Raw genomic sequence first — 19,789 nt, forward strand, 5'->3', positions numbered from 1 at the left:
CTTGCACCTACATACGTTCGCACGCATTAAACAATTGCTTGCAACAGCACAGGCAAAACGCGGTGAAACGAGCTATTATTCCTTCGTATAACTCGGCTAACTTCGCACGCTATCATAACAAAACCATTGTTGTCACTGATTTTAGGGAATATAAAACCAGCAACAGCTCAACATTCATCCTGAGTTGTTCATCCGTCGTCAGCCTGTTGCTTTGGTCGCTCACCAACCAACAGTAATTTACTTGCATCAAAAAATATTACAACGGAACGGACAATAAAGTAACGAAAGACGGTTTTCTGTGTTGCTTAAGTTTTTAAGAGAGAAAAAAAAGTTTGTGAAATTATAAATTTATTTATTTAAGAAGTGCTAGCGAATATTTGAGTTGAATGAAAAGCGTGCCAAATTAAAAAAAAGTTTAGCTAAAACTGGATAATTTAAAATGATTTGAATAAATAAATTTAAAATATAATCTATATGAGTGAAAAAAAGGTTAAAATTTAGCACGACAGTGTAATTTACTTGCAAAGCAATTTGCTTTTGGAATTCAAATTAATGGTTTTCCTTACTTAAGTTTAGAAAAAATTGTTGTGCGACGAAATTGAAAAGCCAAAACAAAAAGAAATACAGTCGCTGTTAATTTTACGATTACTCTTGATAGTCGCTGCAGCTTACCTGAGATTTACTAACTGCTATTTGCATTGTGTAAGGAATTTGTGCATTTGAATATTTTAGAATTCTAATTGACAAGTTAAATCCATAGTGTTGTTGCGTTGAGCAAATAAGACAGAAGTTGGTTGTGAAAATCGTAGCTCTAATTAACAAAGTAGTTTGCTGTTTGAAACTCTACACAAGTACCGAATTGAGGTTTATTTAATTTAAGAAGTTAAATATTACTTCGAATCATAATGCTCAACTTTTCCAAGGTCAAATCGACGTTCCATACCAAAAGTAGAATTTTCAAAATTTTTTATAAAGATATTCTATATATATAGTTTTGGAATTGTTACTTTTCGTATGGCACATCGGTATATAGTCTTTATGTTTAAGTGGTTATTTCGCAATAATCTGTCATTAAATTTTTATGCTTTTTTATGATGGAACGGAAAATATGAAATAATGATTATATAGCTATTTCCATCCAATATTGCGGCCACCGTGGTGTGATGGTAGCGAGCTCCGCCTATCACACCGTATGCCCTGGGTTCAACTCCCGGGCAAAGCAACATCAAAATTTTAGAAATAAGATTTTTCAATTAGAAGAAAATTTTTCTAAGCGGGGTCGCCCCTCGGCAGTGTCTGGCAAGCGCTCCGATTGTATTTCTGCCATGAAAAGCTCTCAGTGAAAACTCATCTGCCTTGCAGATGCCGTTCGGAGTCGGCATAAAACATGTAGGTCCCGTCCGGCCAATTTGTAGGGAAAAATCAAGAGGAGCACGATGCAAATTGGAAGAGAAGCTCGGCCTTAGATCTTTTCGGAGGTTATCGCGCCTTACATTTATTTTTTTTTTAGCTATTTCCATCCTCTCAAAGATATATAGAAAATAGTTTTATTGTCAGCTATAATGTTTAATTCTTTAAAGTTTTTTCTATCATAATAAAGCATAAATTACTAGATTACTTACTTAATTGGCGCTTAAGCGTTTAAGCGGTTATGGCCGTCCAACAAGGCCCGCCAGTCGCTCCTTCTCTCTGCCAACCGGCGCCAATTGGTCACACCAAGGAGTTTAAATAGTTTTCCACCTGGTCTTTCCAACGGAGTGGGGGCCACCCTCAACCTCTGCTTCTATAGGCGGCTTCTGATAGAAACACTTTCTTGGCAGGAGCGTCATCTTTCATTCGCATAACATGGCCTAGCCAGCGCAAACGCTGCATTTTAATTCGCTCGTCTGCGTATAGCTCGTAGAGCTCATCGTTAAATCTTCTTCAGTACTCGCCATCGCCAACGCGTAGAAGTCCATAAACCTTTCGAAGAACTTTTCTCTCGAACACTCCCAGAGAATGGTAGACTTACCAGGTCTGAATCCGCACTGATAAGGTCCAATCAGACGATTAACGGTGGGCTTCAATCTTTCGAAGAATACACTTGATTGGACCTTATATGTGATATTAAGAAGGCTGATTCCGCGATAGTTGGTGCAGTTTGCAGTGTTCACCTTCTTTTGGCTGGGCGCGTAGATTCCAATCGTCGGGCATGCACTGGTCCGCCCATATTTTGCGAAAAAACTGATGCATGCGCCTTCCCAACTCCTCGCCGCCATATTTGATAGCTCCGCAACCAATCCATCAGTGCCCGCGGCCTTGTTATTTTTCAATCTTGTTATTGCTATTCTGACTTCGTCATAATCGGGTGGGGGGGACATTTAGCCCATCATCATCGATTGCGGGATCGTGTTCGTCATCCCTGTGCGGTAAAGCGCTGTCTCCGTTTAAGAGAGCAGAGAAGTGTTCCCTCCATAATCTAAGTACTTTCTGGACATCAGTTACAAGGTCGCTGTTTTCGTTCTTACAGGACTAGATTATAAAAGATAAAAAGACTATTTAAATTCAAGACCACAGCTAAATTTAGTCTAAAAAATTTTCGTAGCAGTAGTTTTCCAGTCCAAAAAATCGTTGCTGGTTCTTTTCTCTCAACAAGCAATATTGATCTCTTTATAGTTTGGATATTTTGTAAACAAGTAACGTCATTTTGGGGGGCGCACAGTGGAACCGTTGAAGATTCTAGGTTGGTAAAAATATCCTTAACGTGCAAGTTAGTAAACACTTACGAGAAATTTTCGGGTGCTTGTATCCAATGTCGGTAGATTAATGAAAATGTTGTGTTTGTGTCACCACGTCCCTATTATCATTATTTAAACTTAATTATTGGCCAAAGTAATAAGAAGTAATATTTGAAATTTAGTAGATATTTAGGCTGGGTGCGAGTTCTCCTAAATTTTGGGTACCTAAACTAATATTCCACTGGAACTTTCCAGCACTGCAACAATTTAGGAAAAAGCTGTCAAAACTGTGCGAGTTGATTTGAAAACCTAATTTGTTTATGTATTTCTGCTAAGAAAATAATAACAATACGGGAAATTTGGTAATTTTGACGCGTTTTCATGCTTAAAAAGAACAGAGGTCAATTAGGGTCCGCGGTAAGAACCTACTAGAAGTTTACGCCGGTTACTTAATCGGCGGCGGCGGCGTGGCCGGCGCGCCGACAAAGTGATCGCCATAAACCTCTGAATTGAATGGATGGATTTCAGAGTATCATATTATCCACAACTTATGAATATGGAAACATACTGCTGACGTCAATGGTATTTTTGACGATCTGGAACTATATCATTAACTTGCGGATTAGTATCTGAGAGTCTTGTAAAGGGAAAATAAAAAAAAATTATATTTAGAAAGGTTTTGTTTATATGTATTTAACGAAGTCGACGTTTCGGCCATTTCGGAAAGATCCGCGGTTTTTGGTCCAAAATCTCGTGGATCGTTCACAAAATTTCGGGAGCTATGCTAGCGGAGAGAGGGAGAAATACTTAAAATGGTCACAATTTTTTAGCGTAGTTTCACCCAAGGAGATGTTCTGGGCTAACTGTAATACCCGACGTCGCCACGATTTCTTTAAATCATTCATGACTACATGCTGGTCACGCACAAAGGCGACTTACGGTTGCTATCAATTATCTACTAATAGTTATGACTCTCGTGGCGCAGTTTTAGCGAGTAGCATCAATGCTGGCTTATTGTTGATCATGCCAAAGGGCGCCTTCAGTTTTTTCGGCTGTTTTTAAGAGTTACAATTCCCGACGTGCGAACAGTAGCAATCCCGATCACCAGTCGCTACCACACACCCTGACCCTCACACCATATACCAGCACAGAAACTATAGGACTGCGGCTTCGAACTCATAACTTCGTCGACGTCACTTTTCTAGAAGCTCTAGGTGTAACTCCGAAGACATTCTGAGGGATGTTTTTGTTGCGCTATGCTTCCGCACACAATGAAATCGAACTTTTGCTTCAGCCAGCTACATAAACCGTCTATAATAACAAATACTTCATAATTTTAATTGCTTTTCCTTTCATTTACCCATGGGTTTGTTGGAATTTTAGCTGAATCTTTTTATATACTATAATTAAATTAAACAACCATTTATAATTTAATCACTTTATTTAACAGTTCACCCCACTGTATTTTTTATATTTGCTATAATTGACATTTGTCACTATGCTGAATTGGCATAAAAATGTCTTAACTTTTCCTATATCTACCTGTACATATATCCCATATATATAAGATTAAATTGTTTGCTTTTACGATGTTATTTTAATATGTACATACATAGATATACGGAAAATGCCTAATAAATGAATGAATGAATGAATGAGTTACACAAAAAAAAACATCTTGACACGTCAGGGAGTAACTATTCGGTCAAAGATGCCGCCCTCGAAATCAAAAGCAGTCTAAGTGGATATCATTACGTAACTCATGGATAAAACCGTATAATCCTTGGCGCATCTATATAATTTAAACTTTACAAGGACCGTGGATAAAAGTTTATAAATGTAGACCAAAATTTGCAGACGTTTGTGTTCGATACATTGACCTGAAAAGTCTTCGTTTCCGGCCTTATGATATAAGAGCTAATTATGGATCACCGCCATCAGTTTTCAGACAAGTTCGACTATCCCCTACGTTAGGGTAGTAGAACAAGCGGTAATTTGGTCGACTGTCTTGAGAAAGCTTTGAGTGTCCTTGCGAAGGACAAAGCCTAAACTGGTTAAAAAATGTGCCTACGTATTTACATTTGTAACTGGAGCCGTCAGGTGTAGGTCGTATTTAAACATGTTTGATAGCCTATATCCAATGTGATTCACTTCAGGGACTATTTGGGGATAGGGCCGCCAACTTTAGGAATTGTCAAACCGGGATACTTGGGTGTTGAATGATGAAGTGTGAAAATCAAAATTAAGATTTCAGACGCTATTTTATAATTAAGCAAATAAAGTCATTTTTCAAACCCTTCTCATACGTGTTGATGATATATGCAACTTAAGTGTGAGCTAAGAATCATTTCAAAGGAGAATTTAAACCACTGGAGCCTACTAAAGGATTTTTGCATCATTGATTTCGCTTATTCTTTCATCCAATCGGAATATAAAATTCGGCACCTTTTTCGCGTAACTTTCTTTTTTAACAACTTGAGGACAATTTGAAAATATGTTCGACTTGGGACATTTTATTTCAATTCATTGTACTCTATTAATTTCTTAAAAAAGTTATGCGAAGTGAGCATTTAAATTTATTATATAACTTTTCTTTAAGTGTTTTGTTTTAATAACTTGGTGAATTCGAAAATACAAAATCCGTGTTAAGCTGGCATTGAAATCGCCTGTTTTCTCAAATAACTTTTGAACGGTTAGAAAGTATTAAATTTTGCAATTGGATTTTTATAACTGGCAGTGATGCGCGTCCCTTAGCGGCGAATCCCGTTTCACTAACAGACGAGGCTCTGGCGACCCAAAGCTTCTCATGGAACTTGGGGGTGGGGAGGGAGGGATGGCCTGAAGGTTTAATGTGGCCATATAGATCGTTCCCGAGATGGTCGGGCCAGCACCTTAATGGTGCTGTTACCGGAGCGTATCGGATCTGTATCCGACAAAGGACCATCACATCGATAACACTCCCCAAAGCCTTCGGGGAGCAACCTTATCGCTACAACAACAACAACATGCGCGTCCCTTGATACCCCGTTCGACCATATCGGACCAATTTTCGACATGAACAATGAATGGCCTAGACAGTCTTAAAAGAGTTGAAAATATAGTAATGCGCCGAACGCCGCCGCCGCGGCCGCCGCGCCCATATTTTTGACATTCGGCGGCAGCGTGCGAAAAACGTCTCAAATTGGCGGTGGCGGCGGCGGCGGCGTGAATCGGCGGCGTATATCTCTAGTACCTACCTCAAGATAGCAGTACAAGAAAATGCAGTGGCTCCGCTTTATAAGGCTTTTTTCCGGACATAGCGGAGCACATGCATAATGACCTTTTCCACAATCTCGAATTCAATACTGTGATGTTGGTGGGCCTGCAATAACTTCTTTAGGCCAATTAGTGCACTTAGTTGCCAAACATGTTCAGATTGTGGTCCATATTTGAGAAGGATCCAATTCTTGTGACGCCAACATCAGCTTGAATAAATTTGAGCTCACCATCACGTACAATCGATCGGACCTTAATCGCAGCAGGGATCATCGCTCTATGATCTACGAATTACTTAAATTGAATGGACAAGAGCCATTTATTTGCATATACAATATTGAAAAATCAATAATTTTGTTTTTGAAATTTGACATTTCAATTTTAGTTGAAAAGTATGTTCATAACAATTCTAAATTTTTATTTTGCACTGCCTTACCGACAGTTTCCAATGATTTAGATTTTTTCTCTATTTAGGTAGAAATTTAGGTCAACTCGCACACAGCCTTAGTGTGAATGTTTCTTAAAGAGAACAGCACTATAAAAAAGATATTGCTAATTAGCTAGCCCGCGCCAGTGGACAATTGGGGAGCATATGATACAAATGACATTGCAAAATAATAAAACTTGAAGGCAACCTCATTTTTAAGCATTTCATAATTTTTAATTGGTTCATTCAGGAAGTTTCGGTACCATACCAGTGCACCAGTGGTAATTAAAAACAAGTGAAAAGAAGTAAAAGCAGTTTGTTGAATATTCGATTTAAAATCCAGGTGCAGAAGGGAATTGAAAATTTAAAAAATTTGAAAGGAGAATGTTAGTATAATACGTTTTTATTATTTATGTATGTCCCCTTACCGCAGCTCCGATACAGGTTTTATTAATCTTAAAGTAAATGAAACATATAGTTCTTTAAGGAAAACTATCATTGATTTAATATTGCCCTTTGTTGATAACGGTCACAAACAATGGCCAATACAATTCGAAAATGCATTAAAGTTACTCGTACGCACTGTTTAACTGAAAGTATTCAACACATTTCTCAGATACTTCACGAGTAGTTTATAACGCTTCCTTTTAAATATTTTTAAAATAATATAAACTCATATTAAAGTCTTTTTTTGATGAACTTAAAGAATTTTTCCAGAATGAATATAATTCCTCTGACATTGAAAACAGTGCGGAGCTAATAAATATATATTAACAAGCTATGTGAATACATCAAAATAAATTTTAAATTTAAAAAAAAGGAAATATTATTAAGTCACGTTCCTGTTAATTATAAAATGGATTAAAGTTATGAACCTTTAGAAATATTTAGATAAGCGTTGATAATTTAATGGTAGCCACTTAGACCTTTATTGAAGGTTATTGACTTTTATCAATTTGATTTGACAATATGTACATACATACATATCTAAATGGTGCATATTTGCGATATTTGGTAAGGAAGGTAAATTCGCTCTACAGAATCTAAAAAGTCAACTTGATATCGAAGCATTATCTCGATTTAATCGAAAGCATCGAAACTCTTATTTCGCAGAAAAATGTTTTTACTCTTTCAATGGGGCTAAAGCAAGTGGTATTGGCTAAGATAATTTTCATGTTGCATTAAATTACATTCATTTAAAGGAACTATATTAAAAAACAAAAAAAAAATAGTTTTATAAGTAAGTTAGGTAGAACTGGCCGGTCCATGAGGACCTACTGAATGAGTTCGTAGTGCTACCAGAAGTTTCTTTAACGACCAAACTGAAAACCCTATCAAAAACAAAGATCTATGTAATAAAATAACTTCGTCCGTTCGGCAAATACTAGAAGCTTTATAGGATCTATGCCACTAGCATAAAACGTGCTCGATCGTTTCCTCGTCCAGCCCGCACTTCCTACATCTGCTATCACTAACCAAGCCTAATTTAAAGGTATGTGACGCCAGTAGGCAGTGTCCAGTCAGAATACCCGTAATGGGTCTAGCGTCCTCTCTTTTTGACGATGTTCTTTTCGATAAGCCAATTTGTTAGTCTTAGGTTGTAAGACCTACTCATAATCTTCGACACTTTGCAGCCCAGCGCTTGGAACCATGCCTTTCCCAACTATGTGCATCTCTCGCCTTCTCCTAAACTCGCCCCAGTCTAATTGGGAGCAAGCTTCAAGGGATGCGCCCTTTTTAGCTAGTTCATCCGGTTTTTCATTCCCATCTATTCCCATATGCCCTGGGACCCCATATAGATGTATGCTTTTCCCTGTCCCAATTCTTTGAATGACAGTAACGTTTTATTGTTTTCGTTATATTTTTGTTCAGTCGAATTAAAAAAAACATTTGTTTTAGTTAAAATGTAATATAATTATAGGCGCTCATTCTTTTTAATTTTGCCATTCTATTGCAAAATCGGTTAAAAAACTGGCACAGTGAGGCTCTAAGAAGAACTCATTCAACCAAAACTTTATAGATTATTTGGAAAAAAAACTCGTCTGCGATACTTTTTTTCCTATATCCCGGTCGCATTTTAGGGAATAATCAGATTTTATACTGGTCCACTCTGGATTTCTTTAAAATAAGAATAATTTATTCAAATAAAGGTTAATGCAAAATCGCGCGCCGCTACTTCTTCAAATTCTGGTTTCATTTCAATGCGAAATTGGATTAAAAGCTGAGAATCCCTTTAAAATAGGAAGCCCATATCCGAATAAGCGGCTAACCAATCCTGCGGAAGTTTTTCGTTTTTGTGGTGATCTTGAATCGCTGTCAAGAAAGGTGACGAAATTAAATTGTCCTTGTGACCAAATTAAGTGGTCATAAGGCCAATTTACATTATAAATAAGCAGTTGAATTTTTTTTATAGCAACTCAAGAGTAACGGGCAAAAAGGGGTCAAAGCTCGAACATAGTGAAACACGAATTTTGTTAATAAATACATCGGAAGCATTTTTTTAATGGTATCGGCATCAACATACAGATAAATTGCGGTGCGAATCAAGAACCCCGCCACAGAACAGTGCTAGTAGAACAGGAACGTAACATCTTAACCCAGAAGAAATAAACAAGGAGGGCCAGAGTGTCGTGTACTATCCCCGCTTTTGTTTTATTTCTATATAGGGAAGCCCCTTCGGCACCTGGAGCAGTTACTATTGTATCCCACGCCGATGACTGTACGATAAAGGCAACAGGTCCCGGCCCACCCATTGATGAGCTATGTAATATAATAAATGTTTTTCTCCCTAATCTCTTTAGTTTCTTTGCATCGCAAAACCTGACAATGTCATCAACTAAATCCTCGGCGACCTTATTTACAACATGGGCATTTGGTCCTTCATATGGCATTACCCCACACACTGTTTACACACATTTAATCAGCATCTACATTTCAGCGAGCATGCCTTCGCAATTGTACCTAAAATTTACAGCCGTAACACAATTATCAAAGCTCATTTACCCCTTACAAAGCAATCGGCCAGCCGATCTCAGAATTTCAGTGGGAACACCATCTACACAGCGAGGCGAGAGTACTCCCCATTAGAGAGAGAAATGAAATGCTGAACACACAGTTTCTGTTGAATACCCAGAAACCTGGTCATCCCAACAAATATCTGTTTGAAGAGGCCCCGCCTCTCAGAGACTTAAGAAGTCATCTCTGCAACAGTATGAGGAAACACGGCACCTGAGAGCTCAGCCGAATGTAGAGTACAAAGTGCGTCGGATCTCTATGCCATAAATTGCCCGGCAAACCCCGTTCTCAAAGTTAAATACCCTAAACTCGCAGTAGACGAAAGCAACTTCCAGGGATGCGCGCGTAACTCTAGCTCAACTTCGATCTGAATACTGTAACAGGTAAAACTCTTACCTACCCGGATCAATCACGACGTGCATAATGTATGTCCTGCTTGCAATGTGTTCCCACATGACAATTTCAATGTGGAAACAACGCCTCTAACACCTATGTGAGTAATCGTACCTATTGGATGTGGCGAAGTACTGCTTTAACAACAACAACAATATTAATATATATTTAAAAATTATTTAATACTGCAATAACAACAAAATCATAGCACTTCAAATGTCTCAAACACGAATATCATAAATGTAGTTTTCAAAGAAGTCACTTTTCGCAGGCAAATCCTCAGTTGTCAGTCATTACTAGTTCAAATATGAGTGTAAGTAAAGCTAGAAAAAAATCGCAAATTTCTAACGAATAAAACTGGAATTATTTTTCTAAGTTGCTTTTATTGGTTGCAATTTGTCATTTAAATTATGAAACTTTTTGATGTTTTTGACAAAGTTGAACTTTAACTAATTTTCAAGAGGTTCGTAGAAGAGTTGTTTGCTTTAAAAATGTTCTGCAAGTATTTTTTTCTATACCTGAGTTATTGCCCTTTAAATTATAAAACCCGATCTTTTAAATGATAAATTCCTAAAGCGTATGCTTCTTTTGCTCGTATACCAGGTTCTGCCTGGTATGAACTAAGTCCACTTTAACGACTTTTTTCATATTTTAATTACAGATTACTTCATGAGTGCGCAAATTAGCATTCAAAGAATGAAATTTACTAAGAATTTCAAAATATTTTTTTTTTTCAAAAAACTGTTATCGACAACGTTTTTAGCGGGCATTTTGGGTCGGACAGGGTATACATGAAAATTTTACAATGAAATGGACATTTTTTTAGTAGGTCATCAAAAAAAACCTTAAAAATCAATGTCGAAAAAAAGTAAAAAAAATTAAATTTCGCAGGTTCGAAAATTATTTTTTTGGGTATGCGTGGTGGAACTTTTTTCCCTGAGCCCAAATCCTATCGAAAAATCGATTGCGCGATATCGGCTAACTTTCGTCCATACAAATCGACCCAACCTAGTACATGCAAAATATGGTACTTTAAGTATGGATGCAAATAATGACTGCTAAACTTGTACCTATATATATACATACATATGTATATGCGCTTGTATATAAGCATATATACAAGTAAATGCACAAGCAAATGTAGGAACTTTACTTTCACTATTGCTAGCAAACATTTATGATAACACTTAATGTTAAAGGTTTTTTGAGTACAGGGTGCTTTGTGGTAGCTTTAGGTATAGTAACCGGATAATAATGATCTAACGTTTGCTTCGCATTTCAAATTTAACTTGAACTTGCCAAACCGAAAAAAAGAAATAAGCTGTGAAAATAATAGTCGAGGATCTAACGTAGGGGGTTGCATTCCATAGCAGAATTGTGCTCTAATTGCGTATGCGAAACGGCAATCACTTTTAATTTTTGTTTACTGATTTCAATACCGGGAAATCCTTATGATATTGGGGATAATTGAGCCCAACACTAACGTATGGTATGGTTGTATGTTTTGCTTCACGGATTTCGTTCGATTAGCTCAGAAAACTTTTACATTTGTCCACAAGATTGGAACAAATAACCACATGAAAACTTAAATAATTAAAGGCGCCTTGTTGTTATTTAAGTTTTAGCAGCATATAACCTGCTCCCGCTACACCCCTTTTCATAACGAAATCACTCATGAGGGTGGGACTGGTGCCAGGTTGCTACTAAAGGAGTTTGACGCTCCACATGTTAGACATAATTTGGGTATGACAGAGATTGATTGAAAAAAACACCATAAAGGTACTAGGTAGACCATTTCGGGAACGATTTGATACGACCACGTTGAGAACTATGGGATATTCAACCCCTACTTCCGCGAGGAGCTTGGGGTCGTTACAGCCTCGCCTGCTAAATGAGCAAGAGTGGTAGCAGAAGTTGATCATAGGGTTTGAGGAGCTATGTCAAGCGATGTCAAATTCTCGGGAGCCATGGAGTATATCTAAGGCCTCACACGTAATTTCAGTATGACGAAATTGCAATTTTGTTCTGTCCTTCAATGTAGACTAAAAAACTAAAATTTGTTGAAATAATTTTGAGGTTTGTAAAATTAGCAGATATTGCAAATTCAAATCTTGACTTCCTTAAATTCTTTTCCTTTTCTTAAAATGTAGGTCTGGTCGTTTAATTATTACTACCTTTATATTAAGTGATTATCAAGTCTTTCCGAAAACTTCAGTAAAAATGTGGAAAATCTTGCAATAGACTTTTAAGTAATTTTCCATAGCGTTTAAATTTTGCAACCTGAAATCCTCTTCTCTAGGTGGATCGTAATATTTAAAAATAATTTCGCAAAACACTACCTTATAATATAAAGACCAGAAACTTTTAGCTAAGCCTATAGCGCACTGAAAATGAAATACTATGCATATTGCGATCGTACCCTCCCTATAAGTTAGAAATATGTCATTTATAATATGGTTCAGAGGAATATAACAGTGCAATACATATCTCAAGGCAGGATCAAAATCATATTAGGGAAATTTCGAGGGCAACTTTCCAGTGGGCTACAGTTAGAACCAGGTGACGAGGCAATACAAGAAAAACTCAAAACTTTAGGATGAACCTTAAACATGATTTAAAATTTTAAACACTACCTTTATACAAACACATAGATCGAATATCAGCGCAAATATGTCCTTGACATATAGACATTTATATAAAATAGAGGTTAAAACTTTGTTATTTCCTTTTTGTTTCTTTTAATAAAAAGTGGGAAAATCTGCTATTTGAAACCACATTGTATATATGCATTCATACTGATTTACAAATACATATAAATATTTGCAAATATGGAGATGCTGGTGCATGAAATCATTGAGAGACTGTCGGAAGTGCGCTAACTAAGTTGGGAAGACTTCGTTCCTTTTGCTACTAAACTATTTCATTAACTTCATAAAAACAATTAACATTTGCTTGTCATTCTGGTAAGAATACAAAAAATATGCAAAACAAGTAAGGAAGGCTAAGTTCGTGTGTAACCGAACATTACATACTCAGCTGAGAGCTTTGGAGACAAAATAAGGGAAAATCACCATTTAGCAAAACGAACCTACGGTAACCCTGTAATGTGTTTGTATGACATGGGTTTCACATGAAAGGTATTAAAGAGTATTTTAAAAGGGAGTGGGCTATAGTTCTATAAGTGGACGCCTTTTCGGGATATCGCCATAAAGGTGGACCAGAGGTGACTGGAATGCGTTTGTACGATATGGGTATCAAATTAAAGGTATTAATTAGGATTTTAAAGGGGAGTGGGCCTTAGTTGTATATGTGAAGGCGTTTTCGAGATATCGATGAAAATGTGGACCAGGGTGACCCAGAACATCATCTGTCGGGTACCGCTAATTTATTTATATATGTAAAACCACGAACAGTATTCCGACCAAGATTCCAAGGGCTTTTGATTTCGCCCTGCAGAACTTTTTCATTTTATTCTACTTAATATGGAAAGTGTCACATCTATTTTAAAAAGTGTTTTCTTAAGTTATATTTTGCGTCAATAAACCGATCCAATTATGTACCATGTTTCATCTCTTTTTTCATATTTGGTATAGAATTATGGAATTTTTTTCATTTTTCGTAATTTTCGATATCGGGAAAGTGGGCGTGGTCATAGTCGGATTTCGGCCATTTTTTATACCAAGACAAAGTAAGTTCAGATAAGTACGTGAACTAAGTTTAGTAAGGATATATCGATTTTTGCTTAAGTTATCGTGTTAACGGCCGAGCGGAAGGACAGAAGGGCGACTGTGTATAAAAACTGGGCGTGGCTTCAACCGATTTCGCCCCTTTTCACAGAAAACAGTTATCGTCATAGAATCTATGCCCCTACAAAATTTCACAGGGATTGGTAAAATTTTGTTCGACTTACGGCATTAAAATTATTCTAGAAGAATTAAATTAAAAAGGGCGGAGCCACGCCCATTTTGAAATTGTCTTTTATTTTTGTATTTTTTTGCACCACATCATTACTGGAGTTGAATGTTGACATAATTTACGTATATACTGTACAGATATTAAATTTTTGTTAAAATTTGACTTTAAAAAAAAAATTTTTTTAAAGTGGGAGTGTTCGTCATCCGATTTTGCTAATTTTTATTTAGCGCACATATAGTAATAGGAGTAACGTGCCTGCCAAATTTCGTCATGATATCTTCAACGACTGCCAAATAACAGCTTGCAAAACTTTTAAATTATTTTCTCTTAAAAGTGGGCGGTGCCACGCCCACTGTCCAAAATTTTACTAATTTTCTATTTTGCGTTATAAGTTCAACGCATCTACCAAGTTTCATCGCTTTATCCGTCTTTGGTAATGAATTATCGCACTTTTTCGGTTTTTCAAAATTTTCGATATCGAAAAAGTGGGCGTGGTTGTAGTCCGATTTCGTTCATTTTAAACAGCGATCTGAGATGAGCGCGCAGGAACCTACATACCAAATTTCATCAAGATACCTCAAAATTTACTCAAGTTATCGTGTTTACGGACGGACGGACGGACGGACTGACATGGATAAATGAATTTTTTTTCACCCAGATCATTTTGATATATAGAAGTCTATATCTATCTCGATTAGTTTATGCTGTTACGGATTACCCTTATGCGAACAAAGTTAATATACTCTGTGTGCTCTGCTCAGCTGAGTATAAAAAAAAAGAAAATCTAAAAAGTACTTTTGTTAAAATGAAGCAAATATTTCTGCCAATAGTTCTATAGTTTATAGCAACATATTTTATTACATTTGCAAAAATTGCTAACAATTGAACATTCGTGAGTTATTTACAACTCTGCATACAAACATGCATATAGTTGATCTAAATCAATAAATACTTGGCGCTATTTCCCTCCGCGGAGATTGAAGCCGAGCTTCTCTTCCAATTTCCATCGTGATCCTGTTAATACTACATACAATTTGGCGGGATGGGCCCTTCATATTTTATGACGACTCCGAACGGCATCTGCAAGCTTTTCTTTGGAAGCTTTCCTTATATTAATACATTCGGAGTGTTTGACAAATCTTTTCCGAGGGGCGATCCCGTCCAGAAAAACTTTTTTTAATTGGACAAACTTGTATCTAAGTTTTGTTGCTTTGCCCGAGAGTTGAACCCAGCTCCCTCGGTGTCGTAGGCGGAGCACGCTACCCTCACACCACGGCAGCCACCGTATCTACTCCGAAATGGAAAATAGACACAACTCAATATAAGGCAGGAAAGGTTGAACTGACCGGACTCTAAGCACCTCAGTTAGAGTGATGAAGTCAATTGTTCTGCCAGAAGGCAGTTCCTTATAAATTCGCCCAAAATGAACTTACAGTCGCCTCTTTATAGTGGTAACATTAACTTTGTTAAGGGCCTCCTACTCAATATGTTGCAGGCGTTACCATCTTCTTTCCGATCTCATTCGTCTTGTCGTGACCATCTTTGTCCATGCTACCGGGAATGGTACTTATAGAAAACAATTTAGTCGAAACTCAAGCCCACTATTAAACCTCACAATTAACCAAATATGAATGCCTGACAACTCGCTCTAAATTCATCTTAAATTGTGAGCTGCCTTATAAGCTTTAATATCAATATTTAAACGATAATCACAAAAACTGATTTTGTCTCTGCCGAAAACACCATCAATAAATACTTAAGCATAAGGTAGGTGGAATCGAATTTGAGGGTTTTAGTCCTAATATATTATACTCATATTTCAAAGGTAAATGTAAATACCCGGCAGTTAATTACTAAACTAGGCAGAAAATATCGTAGTTTATTAACTAAAATTTTGCGGAGCTATTCATATTAGCTCGTTAAGCGAAAAGTACATCAACGCAAGAATATGTTTTTATGATAAAAAATAGTGATTTAGGGCTAAAAAAGTGCCTCCAGTGATAGTTGTGTACGTGTACCTACCATTCTTGGTTCTTGACCAATTAAAATGGTTTTAATTGCCCAAAATTCATCGAGCTTGTCTGTTTTTGTCCAACTCGTATATTTATTCGAAATAAATTTTAGTTTTGTGTTTCAACCCGAATTCGACTAGCCTACAATGAAGTAAGTTTTGAACGACCATTTCGTTTAAAAAAAAATCACAGGCTTACATGGAAATAAGGCAGTTTTAAATTTACCCACTTTTGTTAACAATGAAAATGAAAAAGCTGACAAACAAGGTGAAATTCATCAGCTCGTAAACACGTGAAGTGTAACTGCTGTGGATAGGAAAAAGTGTGCTCGCCCAGAACACCGAAGGTCGTGTGTTCCATTTTTTTAATCGGGGTCGCCACTGGGGAGATTTTTCGTAAACACTTCTAGTGTGCATATTTCTGCCGTGAAAAGCTTCTCAGCAAAAACTCATAAGCCTGTCAGATACCGCTTAGAGTCGGCATAAAAAATATAGGTACCGACCGTCCCTGTCGAAACAAACAAGAAGAGTATCGTGACCCACGTAAGCGTGACAGACAGATTTTTGCGTTTTCTGAACATCGAGATTGTTTAAGTTGATCGCTGTTTTGATCAAGGTGTGCGAAATAGTCACTTGTTCTTTTTTTTTTTTTTTTTTTTTTGTTTTTTGCTTTTGTGTTTTTTATTAAGGAGACAGACTCATATAGCTTACACAATTCTGTTTCTGAAATGCAATTTTCATCAGCTAGTTTTTCGGGAGCTGAGTTTTAAACTCGAAATCTCCAAAATGCATACTTTATAGGCAGATGCCTCTATCCACTCAAGCATATGAATGCCCCGGTGCACCTTTCAAGTATTTCCGTTTTTGTTGCTATTCCTTTTTGCTTCTTACTTATCACCGTAATTCAGTTCTTGTTATAACGAGCATCCATCCAATATAAGTGCTGTAAATAATAACTAAGAAAGGCTTTTTATTCCATATCATGTAAAAACAAAAAAAAAAACTCTTATTTTCTAGCCAAAGGTGCACTTCACACTGACAAATCACAAACACTCTTTCACTTACACCTTAGCTCAGAAATGGTAGGAAAACAGCTATGATAATCATTCAATAAAGTCAACAAAGATATTTTCTGGCACGTTTTAGACTACATACAGAGATACATCCATTCAATCATTCATTTGTATGCATGATTATACGCATGACTATGCTTTTTAAAACCCAAATTACTTCTGTCGAGGAAGCTTTACATATGAAAAATAGAGTCTGCAAGCTGTTATTAAGACTTCATAGAATCTGAGCACATATCTTATATATATGACGGGCAAATACAATTTTTATATATTATAGAACAATATGACGAAAATATAAATGAAACAATAATCTTCACTGTTAAAATATTTATCATACAGGCTTAAATGGTGGATAAGCAGATATATTTAATTATTTTGTTAGCTCAAAGCTAAAGTAAACAAAATTTATATATAGAACTAGCTACTAAGGCGCCCGGCTAAAATAAGCATTTTTTTTTTAATACTTATTATTTTAAGAATTCATGAGCTTAACACCGGCTTATAATAATTGAATATTCAATTATTATTAATTTTTTCTAAGAGAAACTGAAAAGAAAGAGAGAAACATTTACTGGCATATAGCGATGGTACCATTTTCGATTTTTTTTAATATTTAGGGTATATTTATTTAGTCTGTCCCTCCCTTTTTCGAATTCCGGTTTTGCTGTTATTTTTTATTTGCTGAACTTAATAACAAGCACTTCGATTTGTTGAGGTACTTCCCTATAAGAATGTAGTCCTTATATGATTTTTACTAGAAACTAAGCGCTCCATACTAACATTAAAATATTTCTAACTGCTTCGGATTGGGAGTTAATTCCAGATTATTTTTATAGAATTTCGCCTTTTGGAAATCTTTCCTTATAAACGTAATTTTTGTTGGTTACACTAAAGCTGTTGTTAGGGCTTGATATAACCATGAGCTGGCCTCGGTACATTACTGTACTATTCGTAATGTTTGATTCACTAGTGAGCTTGCAGAACGGCAAGCTATTTTTTTTTTATCTCAGAGTAAAACCTGACATGATGCGTTAAATTCATACATTTTACGGTTTTAAAAAATAACTTTGTCGTGTTTCCAATAATTGTAGATTTAATGGAGCTTTTTTAATTTTAGCTACTGAATTTGCAAATATTCCACCTTGGACTTACCATTAAGCCACCATTGTTTTGAATGTTGCCCTGCAGAACAAATCGGAGACAGCCAATCTCAATATTAGAAGTGTCAGCTGAAAGCACTGCGACAGGACAAAATTAGAGCTAGTACCGTATTTTAAGGTGATAGCTGTGCGCTAATTAAGAACTTGTGCGACTGACTGTAGGTTACATTGGCTTCACATTTTTAACGTTTGTAAATTATGTTATTCTGATTTCTTATCATTTTCTCTTTATCGCTTTTTACTCTTTATATTTTTTTTGCTTTGTAATCTTATTAAAATTGCATTCCTTATAGAAATTTATTAAACACTGCACATTGTGAAAGGATACCAAAAACGCGAAAGCTCTTACCAACTTAGAGTTTATCAGTATTTATTTGACAGATGCCATCAAAATGGTTATTATAAGGTAAGCAGTCTTACCTGTCTTAGGTGAGTACACTGTAATCCAAATGTTCTACAACAAATACTATTTTTACGTATTTTTATCGAGTGCACCACATTCACTTTGCAGTTGGAAATAATCCCAAATTGACCCCACGATTCACGAATTCTTTACGCTCTCCCATTTCGTGTTTTATGTTACGCACTATGAAATTGAAGTTTATGAGAAAGTTTACTTATATGTATATGTACATGATGACTACATATGTGTGTGTATGAAATATCTCTTCATCGCCTTCTACATAAGTGTTGCTAGCTTTAACGTGGACATGAATATGAGAGTGGCTGCTTCATGTTTTTGTTGTTGCGTGATTATTTACTAACAGCCTAGTGATGTCAACATTCGCCACAATATGTTCATAAGTCAAAGTAATGCACTTAAATGTTTAACATTCTAATTCTTAAATATATTTGATCTGTGATCAGTTTTCTACGCAAAGTGTGGATGTTGGTCTTTAATCGAAAAATGTTTAATTGCACGATTCAAAACGATAGAAAGATTTGGCAAAAAAAAATCTTATATTTGGTTCCATACGCTTAATTAACATTCCACCCTACTGTTTGTAGATTTTTACACGTGCAGTGTTACGTCGCCGTTGTAAACGAAGTAATCCAAGGTTTATATTTTTGGAAAAACGAAAAAAAGTTAAATTTTTTCATACTTTTTCACTAAAAAATTTTTATTCAGACATATTTATGGTGGTCAATTTTGTCCTTTCAAGTATGCTATATAAGTATATGATCATAATCTCATTACGCGGCTATTTTAAGGTATCTTAAAATCTCTAAATATGAAATTTTTGATTTGTGTCTGTTTACAATAAAACGTGCGACGTGTTCTTGCCTTTGTATGTATTCCTTGGTTGAAAATCTTATCGCCTTCCTTAGCAGATGCCGTTCTGAATTGACATAAGATTAAAATGACAATTGACAATCAAAGTTTCATATCAATTTAAGTAGAAAATATTCACCACAATTAAACGGCAATTGGTTAAATAGCGCGAAATTTAAATACATTAATTACTGTAAACAAATTACTTTATGTCAATATGATGAATATGTCAGTACATTTGTAAATATATATGTACATTAAGGTGGGTGAACTTTTTTTTTTATTGCACCATGTTACCCTTTTATCCCTCAAATATTCGTGCAAAAATTTCACTGTATTTTTCTAAATTCTTTAGAAGTTTTAAAAAATACCATTTAGATTGAGAACCTTGACAAAAAATTACGTTTTACATTAAGAATTAGGTCCCAGTAAATAAATGTAAAATACACTGAATAAATCTTGAATAATGCAGGCATTTTAATGGCTAATAGGGTTTTTACGTGAGACACAAATTTTGCAATTTCTTGTGAATGCCCTAAAGAAAAAACGG

The 19,789-nt window shown here is 35.9% G+C and overlaps 1 protein-coding gene across 1 annotated transcript in view; it reads left to right on the forward strand.

Annotated features, from left to right (window-relative positions):
• The first annotated feature begins 200 nt into the window (after window positions 1-200).
• Window positions 201-19,789, forward strand: part of Dh44 (diuretic hormone 44) — a 45,425-nt gene continuing 25,836 nt past the window's right edge. Inside the window, exon 1 of the mRNA XM_067763839.1 lies at window positions 201-864. The gene's annotated coding sequence lies outside the window, so the exon portion shown is untranslated. The remainder of the gene's footprint in view (window positions 865-19,789) is intronic.

Source organism: Eurosta solidaginis, chromosome 1 (assembly GCF_040869045.1).
Source record: "Eurosta solidaginis isolate ZX-2024a chromosome 1, ASM4086904v1, whole genome shotgun sequence".
In the NCBI taxonomy this organism is placed as follows: Eukaryota; Metazoa; Arthropoda; class Insecta; order Diptera; family Tephritidae; genus Eurosta; species Eurosta solidaginis.